Genomic DNA, 14,895 nt, shown 5'->3' with positions numbered 1-14,895 from the left:
TCAGACTGTCGGTGATTAATTAAAATTCATCGATAGCAAAAGTATTACGTCTACGATTTAATTTCCTGTGAGAAATGGTCCTGTTGTAATATATAATTGACCTATTGTTTTGCTTCTGTTTAATTCGTCTGAGTTAGCATACATGTGTCGAATAAGAAGTATTGCACGATTGAAATAAAATACTTTATTGTTTTCTGTTTTCAGACAATGCATCAATCGAATTCGTTCAACGAACAAAATAAATATCTTGCAGAGAATGAAATTGTTGAGAATGCAGTCGTTGCACATTTTTTGGACGATTTCAAGATAACGTAAATTATGTTCTTATAAATTTTTGATTTTTGAATGATCTGTTTCATTACTTTTGGCCTATATTCTATCATTTTATATCTTACTTTATGTGGTAATGATGGCTTCAGTAAAACTAATATTCAAAGTTTTGCAGCACTGTTCGTCCATGAATTCATTATTAGTTTTAAGTCTGATTCTTCTTTAGTTTTTTTTTTTTTTTTTTTTTTTTTTCCCCTGTAGTTCGAACGTGCGAAAATCCAGGTATTTATTTTTTATAACGTGAGTAAAGAATAACGAGCTCTTGCTGATTTTTTTCCACAAAAAAATTTTAATATTGGATTTGACTTATTTTGTCAAGATACAGTGCTATTGTTTAATGGTTTATAGATAAAGGAAATGTTTCCTTTCTTTTAAATTTTGGTAATATAACATTTTGATATTATAACAAATTAATTTGTTCACCTTTACTAACTCCTTAATTTTAACTATCATCAATATACGAAACAGAACAATACCCTCAAACTGCATATTAGAAGTTTCATTTCACTCTTTGAAACAAATTTTCATCCCCCCCCCCTTTTTTTATGATTAAGAACGGCCGTAAAATATATCGAAATATTTCAACGAATGTGCATAATGGATATTCGCATAAAGAATGCTGCATCGTGTTCTTCATTGAATTTTAGAATTATGAGTAAAACAATGGCTTGGTGTTTTTTAAGATTCACGTTATTAGTTCCTATTTTATTTACTGTTGAAACTGACTATTTTGATGATATTGCAGTAAATTTTTGAGTCTATAGTTTTTATTTTAAAAGTAGAGATTTCTAGTAACATTCGCAAAATTTCGCTTCTTTTTTCTTTTTTTTAAATATATTTTGAAATTCTTTTTACTGTAATTATACTTATTCAATCATTTAGTAGGTATACTGATCAATGATGCTCTTTACAACGTTCTTAAATGGCAGAACTAGAATAAATCTCATCGAAAGAATGAAAGCATAGCTTGCTATTAGGGATTGCAATACCGGTATACCGAATACCGGTATTTTGAGCCATTTTACAATTTCGTAATACCGGTATTCACAAGTTTAAATACCGGCTTTTCGGTATTTACTAGAAATATTTTAAATTGTCTCCACAGGGATCGCCAACATAGCAAAATAGTATACGTTTTTGTTTTTATGTTTACCCAACTGGCGAAATTAATTAGCTAATGAATGGCTTAATTAATTGCTTAAATCTAAATTAGCGAAACATGGATTATCCCTGAAAGAAGATATTGTATCTATAACGACTCATGGAGCAACAGTTATGAAAAAATTTGGAAAGTTGATTGGTTCAAATCAGCCATTGTGCTTTGCTCATGGATTTCAATTAGGAGTAAATACCAAATATACCAAAAAAATAAAGAATAGAAGAATCCAAATATTGTGGATATAGAAACTTCGGATTCCGACATTGAAGAGAGTAAGAGTAAGAGTGAGAGTGATATTGACAATGAAGATAATGACAATGTAATTGTGGAAGAAGATATTGCTAAAAAGGATGAAATATTAACCCATCAAGAATTGCTTCCTATAATTTATAAAGTTCGAAAAATTGTTATTTAAACTTTACCCTACAGATAGATTTCATATTAAAAATATATATACTAACTAAAAATAAAACAGAATATATGTCAATAATATATTCTAAGACACGTTGGAACAGTTTACTCCTAATGATGGAACGGTTTTTGAAATTTAGAAATCCAATCCAAAAAGCAATAATCCACTTAAACCTGCAAATTAATTTTTTCAGACAGTGAATTCGTCTTAATATCCAGAACTATACCAGTTCTACTTCCAATAAAACTGACTATAGAGGCATTATGTCGGAGAGATTTTAATTTATTAACAGCTAATGCAACAATAAATTTCATGTTGCAATCATGAAAGAACAGCACAAATCACTATCTGAAGAACGTAGACGTAGATGCCGAAAGAGCGTTTACGACAGCTGGTAATTTTTACACAAAATTACTTTTCAGCTTTAATGACAGTACAACTGATGCATTATGTTTTTTAAGATCATATTTCAAAAATTTGTATTAGTTCCACAGACTGAATAGTGATATTTACAATTTTTTTTTTTTTTTTTTTTTTTTGTGATTTAAATAAATAAGTTGTTTTTTTACTTTTTTGTGATTCTTTATATACTATTATAATTTATAAGTTCCATATTATTTTTTGTGATATTACACTCTTTTATAAAACTGGCAAATAAAACAAAGAAACATCTTGTTTTCTTTCTTTTTCTAAAATTTCTAATACCGGTATTAAAACCGGTATCCCGGTATTAAGATCTATAATATACCGAATACCGGTATTGAAATTTTGGTCCGGTATTGCAATCCCTACTTGCTATCTATTCTTAATATACAAAATGCCATTTTGTCCAAAGAATACTTCATAATATCAGACGATAATTTACAATCTGAGCAAATTGTCAATAAAGAATTAAAACCGTTTTTAACCAAACGATTTACATGCATATTTCTTTTCAAACGTTTTAAAAAAATATACTTGGCGCCTATGTAAAATCTTGTTTATTTCATTGTCTAGTTCTTTGGTGCCACCACTTTCCTGTTTTGTAGATGGTTTATAAAATATTATGCCAGTGAACCATAAACCAACGCTTCAGCTTCCAGTCAGGTTAAATGAATGAGTGATCATTTTATTTATCTCCATAAATTGTGTATTTCTGTAGACACGGGAGTTCAATACTTTCGTGTTCTGAAGAATTTGTTCTAGAAAACAAGTTTTTCCTTGTTTATTTCGGGTTCGAATATCCGTTTTCCATGACACTAGATCATGAATTGAAAGTGTGACAATCGATAGCAACAATGTCAGTAACCTATCTTGGGATATATTAGGATATAATCTCGGTGACATTTCATATTTTGCTTTGGTCATGTATCTTAATTGTCTAGAAATTCTTTCATGTCTAGAAATCCAATATACATCAGCGCAATAGTTTGCAATTCATATATGCTTGGATGCTTCTGGAACTTTTGTCTGTTCTTATGAAAGATAATTTCTAATAATTTATATCGCATTTGAGGTAAAAATAGTTATACTTTCTTACAAATATATTGGTAATAAAGAGATTAGAATTATTGACAAAATAATTAATTTATATTGCATTTCAGGTAAAACTTATGTTTAAACATTTTTCCCTTTATATTTTTCATGTATGGAATATGTGGAAAAGAAATTTTTAAGGTTATATACTTCATACAGAATCTTTCATAATTAAAAGTAGAAGTTTGCCTTTGCTTTAGACTTGCCTGATACGCAAACGAATTTTATAATCCGTAGCATAAGAAAAAAAAATTTATTTTATTATTTATTACTTTTTATTATTTATTTATATTTCAACCTGGAACCTAAACTGGTCTGTATTTGATCCTTCTTATGTGCTACTTTCCTTCTTACTGAAATTCTTAAACCAGAAAATGCAATATGGTACTTTTTTTTTTTTTTACTTGCAAACAGCAATTAGAAAACGTTAAAATTTTTAATTGATAGTCAGAAAAATATTTTAGAAGTGAATTTTGTTTTCATTAATAAATATTCAATTCTTATAACTATCATAAATTTTTCAAAGTAAATTAAGGTAAGGTATTTTTAATATAGCGAATCTTTCACGAAAATTACGATGTTTCTATTTATCTTAGTCTTTTCAATATTTTACTGAGAATTTTTAATATAAATTTTTACACATAGTAATTTATGCATAATTTCATGCACAAATGCAAATTTTGAAAAGATTTTGTGGGTTAAATTGTTTCAGCATGTTCTTAGAAATGTAAATGAATAAAATAAGCTTGGCCGTTATCTTGTTTTTTTTTTTTTTTGTTTTTTTTCCCCTCTACTATAAATTAAGACAAAAAAAAGTTTTTAAAAAAAAGTCATTTAGATGTTGTTGTTGCAGCATTTAATTAATTTGTAATTAAATATTACAACAAAGTGTTGCTGTATTAATTAATTTCCGCATAAGTGCATTTTCAGAGAAAAAGTAATTGAAAAGATGCATAAAAAAATGTAATTTGTTTCCGATTCTTTTAAGATTGAAAAATTCGCTTATTTAGCTACATAGTATTTTTGCATTTTCAGCTACATAGCATGAGTACATTTTTTTCGCATTTTCAGCTACATAGTACAGTAACCAAGAGAATCACTAAAATGTTATTTTTCTTCAAAACCTTGCGAAACCAGTTTGACCTTAATAAGTGTTCATGCAAAATTAGGTTTATTATTTTAAAACTAAAATTTGACTTGTTTCGAAATTGTTATTTCACATAATTTTACTATTTGTAGAAGCTCTTTGTTACACCATAATTCATTTTGGATGGAAAATATTTCTAACAGCGGCTCCGAAAATTAACCTTGTCTTTTCTACTCTCTTAGCTTTTTTTTTTTTTTTTTTTTAATAAAGTTTGGAAATTTAGTCTGCCTAGCATTTATAACTAAAAAAAGAGTGATTAGGTATATAATAAACGCTCAATTTAACAGACTAATAGGGGTAATAATTATTAAATGGGAAGTCCATTAAATCGTGAATAGATTAACACAGTTTAACATATAATAATGTACTTAAAATGGCTTTGCATAATCTGGAATATTGAATGCGTACATCATATTACAGATTTATTGTGCTCGTACGTTCCCGTCTTTAGCGTTTTCCTATCGTTAGCAACACTTCGTAGATTAAGTTTAAATGGTAATTAATGCAAGAGATGTCCTTCCATTAGCGTTTTCTCCGTTTTATACCCTATTCATCTAATCTTTTGGTAAGTCTAAAAGTGAGGTTATGCTGCAGTAATGAAAATCTTTTCACGCCTGCATATTAGAAGAGACCTTCTTGGTTTGTACCTGTTCTCCGCTTTCTTTAATCTGACACATATGGGACCGTAAATAATAGACTTATATAGAGTGCCCGAATGAAAGTTAATCATATATATATATATATATATATATATATATATATATATACACAAAAGTATTAGAATCAAGTTAATAGGAAAAACAAAAATCGAATAAAAATTAAACCAAAAAAATTATTAAAAAAATATTAAAGAATCCGGAAAAGAATTTTTACTTTGTGGTTTTTTTCTAATTTGTTATTTTGTATTTCCTTTCTGTTAAAATGGTATATCTCTTGAGCATAATTTCAGGGGATTTTCGGGTCACGAGGAATCATAATTAGACTTATGTCTGTTTGTCCTCACAGAAAAAATCCCTTTATTTGAATCCCTGCCTGAGGGTGACCCTTGAAAAAGTCTTCAGGCCGGATTCTTTTTTAATAATTTTTTTGGTTTAATTTTTATTCGATTTTTGTTTTTCCTATTAACTTGATTCTAATACTTTTGTATCAATTCATCTGTGTTTTAGAAGTAGCTGCAATTGCGCTCTCTAAATACTATGAAGTTCCTCTTTGGTTTTAGTTTAAATAGGTAATAAATTTTAGTTGCGATTTCGAAACTGTTTTGTTTCGTTTTCATTTTAGTTTCGTTTTCAAACTTTTTCTTACTTTAGATTGGTTATATATATATATATATATATATATATATATATATAATCATTGAATTATACAATAATTCATTTTTTTTCTACATGTGGGGAACGAGCCATCAATATGTAAGGAAGAAAGAGAGCACGGTAAATAGATAGATCATGTACCGATAAGGTGAAGGTTTTAAATTTTACCTTGAAAGAATAGTTCATCACCAAATAACATGTTTCAACAAGTGTGTTGGAGTAACGGGTGTGGAATTAAAGGAAGTCTACTTTATTACTTTCAGTCTATTTCTTTAAATCCGAGGTTATTAACCCTTTCACTACTGATCCCGCCCAACTGGCCGTGGGAATTCTGTCCCGGGAGGCCAGTTTCTATTTCAAACGAGGGGTGTAGGATGTCAAATGAGATATCGTCAAAGATGTCCTCGCTTTACACCCTGAAACACTTGTTAAAAACAGAAACTAGCTCGCCCAGATAGAATTTGCACGGCCGTTTGGATTGGATCAGTAATAAAAGGGTTAAACGTGCACAAAAACTACATTAAATTTAAACATATTTCAGGCTACCATGTATCAATTTGAGGAATATATGTTTAAATTAGAAAGAATTTCTGACTTCAAAAATTTTGTTTCGTTTAATTATCGAATTATTCGATTTTTATTTTTTTTTCCCTTAAAACTTTACATGTACAAGTCTACTTCGTTTCATATATTTGCCGCAGTAATTGTACTTTTATTCGGAAAAGAGCGTCCAAAAAAACTAAGGTTCATGGCCATCGATTGAAAATTAAAAGGATGTGTTTACCAGGAATGAATTTATAAGAAAACCTGTGATTTTTAGCAGATTGAAATGGATATTTAACAGATGACCACTGTATATCCACTTCAGTCTGGTATTGAATGTGTTTTCTGTCTGGTATGTATTTGTCTGTCTGGCTTACTTTAATGTCAAGTCCATAAAAAAATAGAAACTGAACACTCGTCAAATCGTTGGCTGACCTTCGACAGACCAATAACATAAGTCTTAAAATAACAAGTCAATATCTTCGCGATAAAAATCTCAACAAGTGAAAAATACCTCAATTATCAAAGTATTTAAAAGAATCGTGGGATGTAATAAAAAAAATAGTAGTGAGAATTTTGCCCTGAATATTTTTTGATCACGAATAAAGCTTGCACGGAAAACTCCAATCAAAATCAAATTTTCTCTTTTTTTACCAAATCCAAGCCACAAACTTTTTAATACTTCGGATAAAAGTTTAGCTTTAGAACGACTAAAGTTTTTATTGGACTTTTATAGCTTCTATAGCCGAATGACAAAGAAAGCTTTTTATCTTGTTTAATGTTATAATCTTATTCGCGTAAGTCAATGTTAAGATTGCTGTGTCCTAAGAACGGCTAATACCTTTCATATGAGCCTGTTGTATTCGTTTATTGGGCCTTTAAACCAGGAGTCATATAGGCAGGTTCTATTTTCTTATTCTTCGTTTGTGTTTTCGGTCTTTTATTAACATTTTTCTATATATGAATTTGTATTTGAAATGGTGCTTAAAAATGGAATCTTTTATTTATATAAAAGGTGTTCATCATCAATTCCTTTTTCCCCCTAATTGATCAGCAATTTGTAGAGGAATAATCTATCATAAGACGTTCATTGTTATTTGTTAAAGGACAATTGTTGGTATAAAGAATCTTACTTAAAAGTTTTCATATTTTTCTCTTTTTAAGAAAATTATGAGTGTTTTTTTTTTATTTATTTCACAGAGAAAAGTTTTTGTTCTTTCTTGTATTTTGAATGCATTTTTTTTAATGTGGAATTTTTGAAGACTGCCTGGTTTGATTACTGAAGAATTGTTCAGTAAAGTTTTATGCTTAAACCTATTTGAATTTTAGCAAAGTATTTTTTGATGTTCTTTAAAAAAAAAACTGTATATGTCTGATATATTAGACAAATTAAATGATGAAAAAATTGACTCTTAGAAGAATATTAGGCTTCTAAACAAAAATATTCTCAGTTTATCAACCATTACCTTTACAGTAATCGGCCATCATAACATAATAAATGTGTAGTGTTTGGGGGGGGATCAGATTTGTTAGATATAAATGTTTGAGTCGAAATTAACACTATTAAACATCAATTATGGTCATATTTTTGGAATTTTGACTACAATTGAAAATGTACTATTTGATGCTTTGAAACGTACTATTTGATGCTTTGAAACGTACTATTTGATGCTTTGAAACGTACTATTTGATGCTTTGAAATGCACTATTTGATTTTTGAGATATGATTAAAAATATATTGATTATTTCAATTATTAATCTACTTTTTAAGCTTAAAATCTTAATAAAATTGTAAAATTTTAAATATACCTTTAATGATTTGCTTATCAAAAATTTCTTTCACTTTGTTCAGACTTTTAATTTTAACATCTTGAGAACTATTAAAAGTGCATTAGTTTTACTGAACAAAGTAAATTCTCGTCATTCTGATTACCGCTCGTTTTATAATTGGACAGTTAGTTCTGAAAAATATTTCATACAGTTTGCTGCGATATTTATTATACTTTTTCCATGATGTTATGACTTTTGCACTTCTTGACCCTTTAGAATATTACTTACAAGCAACTAAATCTTGGAACATTTACATTTAACCTTTTTACAGCAGCTGTAAATTATTGTTGTTTAAAATATGAGTTTATTTTATTTAATTTAACCTTATTGGAACTTTCGAGTGGGTCTTTTCCCCAAAAAGCTCTATTCCAAAAAAATTTATTATTTTTTAAGTTAAACCAAAGAAAATATTAACTTTAATGGGTTTTTTCTCCTAAAATTGCACAAGTTTAAGAAGTTTAAAAATATTTTGATGAAAATAATCATCGAAATTAAGCTACGTGTGATTGAAAGTTTTAGCAATATTTAATACCCGAACTGGCAGATCGCCAAGGTAGCTTATCTAGTCTTAAGAATATACATATTGAATTGGCAGCTTCATATGCAATAGATGATGTACAAGTTTCGACATAAAAGGAGTTATTTTTATTGTTTGATTGATAAAATTGTGTTACTTATTTTTGAAAATTTACGATGAACCATTTCTTTTGTGTATAACTTGCAAAAAATGATTTTCGATATTTTTTTTTAAAAATAATTTCATGGCTTACTCCAAAATTCACCAAACAAAATTTCAAAATGAAATGAAAATGAACTCATTAAATACTGGTAAAAAATCTTTAACAAGCGTAATCAGAATTTAAACGAAACATCGCACTGACAACCGTCAAAATATACCAAAATACACAGCAATATAATTTTCCAGTTTTAACTTTGCTCGCTTATATTTTAGAAGACATGCATGGAAAGAGATCTCGTGAAATGCTTAGCTGTAATGATTATTTTAGTGGCCATATTCACCAGATGTTACTCCTTTGGATTTCCATTTGCTCCGTTCCTTTCATTTCATGTAAACCTGCCTTTTTAAGAAAGTAATTTAATGATGATATGGATATCAAGCTTTGTTTTGAATGAATTATTTCAAAACAACCTTTTTTTTTTTTTCCTTCCATTGACTGTTTCTCAATAATATTTGCCTTCAGGAAAGGACAAAATTCGCTCATTTATCGCAACCTAAACTCATTTCATAGTGGGAAAAATGAAGACGTTTCTTCTTTAGAAGGAACGATTTTAATAATATTACACCCCATAATGAAATCAAGGAATTAAATAATTCTTTAATTTTATTATTGATGTTACAAACTCGTATTTATAATATCCAATGCTTTCTAATATTCTTGCGTAATTGCTCACATAATGATATAGACTTTTTCATTGATAATTGTTATAATTAATGGGATTTTATTTTATGTCTTTCCAAGTATTAGTTACTGAATAAAAGATATTTCATACAGTATTGAAGCTTACACATGAATTCATGTTAGACTTTCATATAAAGTACGTTGAAGGAATTGCAATATTATCAAAGTTAAATATTCCAGACTCGAACATTGCTCTATTGAGTGTCAATTGTTATTGAGAAATTATATTTTTAAATGAAGCTTTTTTAAAAAAATATTTTATCTCATTGTGTAAACAAGACCGTTGCTATGAAACCGATTGCAAAAGGTCTGCTCACTTAAGTGATTGGGATGTAGGTGAACCGGGAAAAAAATAAATAATAAAATCACCTGTGAAGTGTTTAAAAAGGCTTATCGACAGAACCGGTGATAAAATTATGCTTAACACAGTATATAAATCAACTTTGAAAAATTGGATTCTGAATTAATTCGAATAATTTTTTTTAAATTGTAATCTGAAACGATTGTGTATACCATAGCATTTCTAGCTTGTTGTTTGAGTATCTCCTCATTTTTTTCGGTTTTTATTATATTATAGCGTTTTTATGTTGCATTTACTGGTTCTATTGGGTATATACAGGATGCCCTTTTATTATGACTCGTTAACGAATTTCTCAACCGTAAGAAATAGGTATATACTTTTAATTGAAAAAAAATGTTCTAATGACGTAAAGAATTTATTTTATGATGCTTCAATCAATAAATGTATTGCTAAAAAAATTACGATGTCGTAACATGTAAACAGCACCCTCGTAAATTTATACTTAAAGTTAAAAATATGTTCTAAATTGCTTTAAAAAAATTTTGTTTTATGATGATTCAATCGATGTTGCTGAAAAAATAACGATGCCATGACTTTTAGACAGTTACCTATCATAATTAGTAACATATTCATGCATTGATATTTTAAACAAAAAAAAAATCCATTATATTTTATAATCCTTTTATTTTTTTATGAGCATACTTCGATTAAGCAAGCATTTTATTGGATTAATTATTCAATTATTTGATTCTTGGTTCAAATTTTGGTGAAATGTCAGTAAATCAAAAAAGCGCAATATTAAATAAGTGAAATTGTCTAAGACTTAAAAATAGTACAATTTGCTTATCTATGAAAATCTGAAGTTTAAAAATACGTTTTTAAGAAAGCCTTTAAGACCAAGTTACTTATAAAAAATTTAATTGAAATTTAATTTTTCTCAACCAGTAATTCTACTGTATTAGCTGCTCGCCAAAGGCGGCTAGTTAATTATTGCTATAAAAATTAAGCTATTCTGTCAGTTGTTTGTACAACCAACAAGCAAGTTTGCCAAACCTTTATTAAAAAAACTATTCATCTTTTATGTTCAGTTGGTTCGCCGAGAATATTGATTGTGTTTCATTTCAATTAAATAAGTTGCACCTAACTTAATGTTCTCGATTTCTTCATGAAAGTGTTTACAAAGCGTATCAACTTTCTTAACAATATAAAGCTGTGGTATTTTACCTGCTCTGTTTATGGTATATATGAACCTTCTTAATAGTTTTATGTTCCATGACATCAATAGTGCTTTTAAGAACTTCATGGCTCGATAATTCATCTTCAGATTGCATGTTGTCTTTCTTCGTGCTGTAACTTCATTTTCTGTTTTCTCATAAAAACTAGACAGATACTAAACAGAATATTTCTTCCAGGCTTGAGAGCTCACGTTAAACATTTGATGAAACAGTAGAAAGGTTTGAATTTTATTGTAACAAGCAAATTTATTTATAAAGTTTTTTAATTTATGCAAAAAATATGTATTTGAAAAATTGTCAATGATCTAAAAAAAGATTGCACGATAGTTAAATTATCATTAAAAAAAGACATTATTTTAATTTAAAGTAAAGTATTATGAAAATTAGTTTTGTGCAATAATATTTTCGGAACTTAAAAAATTGTTCCCGTTTTTTTTTTTTTTTTTTTTTTTTCCCTTGCACTTGATTTAATGCATTTTATTATTTGTAGAGTCAGATCTGTTATGGACACTTAAGATAACTCTCGAACTTGTTGTTGAAAAGGATTTCTATTCAAAGATTTGTAAAGCTTAAAACTGCATTTCAAGACTCATTTGAGACTGTTATATAATTGATAAAGCATATTGGAAATATTTTCGGATCTTTAAAAGATGTCATCTGGCCTTTCAGATTGATTTCCATAAATAAAACTTGCCATGCAGCTGATTATTGTCACGAACTATTGTTGTCTCTTCGATTAGTAACTATTATTAACATACATGCAGCTTACAAAAACGTCCATGGATGCTGATTTGTATGCGTTGTGCCCAGCTGTTTACCTCTCATTCTTTCGTACGTGAGCATATAGTAATATAAAAACAGAACTGAGTGAATTGCATATTGAGCAATCTATTAGCCTCGGAAAATTTTGATTTCAGTTTCCAAATGGATTGCAATGGCTTATTTTATATCTTGTTATTCACGTCCTACTGTTTCAGTTCTTTAAAACGGTTTCTACGAATATACTTCTTTTTAAAACGAATGCGCGTGTATGAAAGGCTGTGATAGTGGTTAGTGTCATGTTGCAAGACCAATTAGAGGGAGTTTTAAATTTCCATTCTTCTAAAGGTGAGCGCTTCAGAAGTTTTGTAATTTTTATTAATATCGGGCAAGAAATTAATTGTGTGTATTACTTTATTTTAAACCAGCCTTATTTAGCGACCGGTTGATCCGCCGGGAATATTGGTTGTGTTTATTTTATATCAAAAAATATTTTATATTAAGTATATACAAAACCGTTATATTTTAATTGCCTTGCACCTGGTCTGTTCATTGTGTACATGAGCGAACCTAGTAGTTATGTTCCATGACATCAGAATGCAATTAAAAATGAACAGCCGGGATAATCTACCTTCTAATTTTTCGATAGTGTATACTTTTTTTATTCATTTCTAGCTGTCTTTGGCCACAAGTTGGTTCGCCGAGATGAATTGTTTCTAAAAATTTCAATAAAAAAACTAAGCTTTTTAAATGGATTCCTCAGAAAACTGTTTTCAAATTTTAAATCTTGATAGACATAACATATGCGCTTTTAGATGCTTTGCACCGTTCTGTTCATTCTATATTTTTATACATATTATATCGCAGGAAAGGGCAACAGTATTTAAAAATAGGCACTCTTCAAAAGTTGTAAATAAAGAAAAATTTTAAAAATATTAAAAACATAACTTATATTGAAAACTACTCAACACGGAAAAATAAACAGAATCACAATGGAATAAAGCCCGGATGAAATATTTGAAGCAATGAAAATGATCTCGGTTTCACTTCAATAAGGAAAAATAAGATGCAATGTTGTAAAATCTGCTAAAAATGTTTTTATATTGATGTTATAGTTAAAAATGTTATAGTTAAAAAAATATTTTTTTAATTGATGTAAAATCATTCTTGTTCTATATTATTTTAGGAAAATAGTGCGGAAAAATGATGGAATTAGGTAAAATTTTTAATTAAAAAAAATTAAAATTTTTAAAAATCGGCACCGAGGTGCTCATTTCTACCCTCCAAAGTATATTTTTGCTAAATTTGATAGCTCAGGGTCAGTGTCTTGTCTATATACTGTCAATGCGCAGATACACTTGCATCTTATTATTAGTAAAGATATGAACTATACATTTATTAATCAAGATAACTTTTCCTTATCTTTCGATAGGTAGAGGGAATCGCATGATTCAATATTTGTTGGAACAGTAAAAACGGTTTTTAAGTTCTGTTTGAATCTTCTTTTGATAAGTGTGTAAAAAAATATTTTTAAATCTTGTTAAAAAAAATTGTGGGGGAAATTGGCATGGCAATGAAATTGCTATCATTAAAAAGAAAAATTTACTATGATGTAAAAATGAATTTTGTGTAATAATAGTTTTGAGAGTTATTATGGAAAAATGGCAACATTTTACTTAATTTTTAATAAAATTTTCAAAATAAATCACTCTGGGTTGCACATTTCTCACCTTATAAAATATATCTTTGTAAAATTTAGTAGCTGACGGTCTCTCATTTTAGGCCAACACACACACACACATTCATCTTTATTATAACAGATAGAAATAATTTGGCTGTAATGATAATATGAGTGATATAATAAATTGCTAAATATGGATTTAGGGTTTTTCGAATTTCAAAATAATGACATATCCAATATCTTGATGGTATCCTTACTTGTAATAGATTATCATCCATCTAAACTACTACTCAAGAAAAGTTAATCGAGTTTTTATATTAAGCCAATCTAGTGATTTTCCCTTTAAAAATTGTAATATTGTGTTGATGCAGTTTGCAAAACAAATATTTTAATTCAAACTGATAGGTGAAATTTGAAGATTTTTCCATGAATTCAGGGACATAATGAAGGCTAGGAGTGTCAGAGCAAAAATGTTTTTTCGCCCTCTGTTCTCATGAGCAATTTGGTAAATGGCGTTTAGATATATTATTTTTACATTTTTTAATTAAAAAATGACATTAACTGGCTTCTTGAATATTAGAGAATGGCGCATGTATTTATTATTCCCTCCTCATCTCCCTCTCCCATTGTTACGCCTCTGAATTCTACTGAAATTCATTTTTAAAAGAATCGTATCCTTATTTATTTTATACTTTAAAATTGTTATTGATAACAGTTTCAGTTTGAAAATTCTTCCATTGTCTTTGAATAAGCATACTGAATAGCTTAGTTGTATTAAACTCGTGATAAATTTCCTTGTATTTCAAATCATAAAAGAGAAACAATTAAAGAAATCGATTTTAAAGTTTATAATTAAGAGAGATAATTAAAAGCTTTAAAATCGCATCTCTCTGTTGGCTAACTTTTACCTTCTTTCAATAATCCAAAAGCTGATAATTTCGAAATGTGACACTTCAAACTATTACAGTCTTCTTGCAGCGGTGCCAAAATAAATATCTGCCTCATTACATTAGATAAATAATCTAAAGTGATGCATTCATGATGTTCGACGATATCAAGAATTTCAAATGCAGAATGCTCTTTTTCTTTTTCTAATTGCTGCAGGGTTGCAAAAGATGTCCTTTGAAGAAGCAATAAAACTTCTAAAAGATAAAGCTCGGCGTCACTTTTATACTTTTTTCCGTTTCTCTTTCATAAATATTGAAGGCTGTAGATGTGAAAAAGAGCGAGAAAGGTCTGTAGTCATGAG

General features: G+C 28.4%; 1 protein-coding gene across 2 annotated transcripts in view; it reads left to right on the top strand.

Annotated features, from left to right (window-relative positions):
- LOC129976190 (monocarboxylate transporter 12-like) overlaps positions 1-14,895 on the top strand; it is a 59,376-nt gene that overhangs the window by 30,240 nt on the left and 14,241 nt on the right. The gene's annotated exons all lie outside the window — the stretch shown is intronic.

Source organism: Argiope bruennichi, chromosome 7 (genome assembly GCF_947563725.1).
Source record: "Argiope bruennichi chromosome 7, qqArgBrue1.1, whole genome shotgun sequence".
In the NCBI taxonomy this organism is placed as follows: domain Eukaryota; kingdom Metazoa; phylum Arthropoda; class Arachnida; order Araneae; family Araneidae; genus Argiope; species Argiope bruennichi.
Note: the sequence above shows the minus strand (reverse complement) of the source record. Positions and strands in the feature narration are given on the sequence as shown.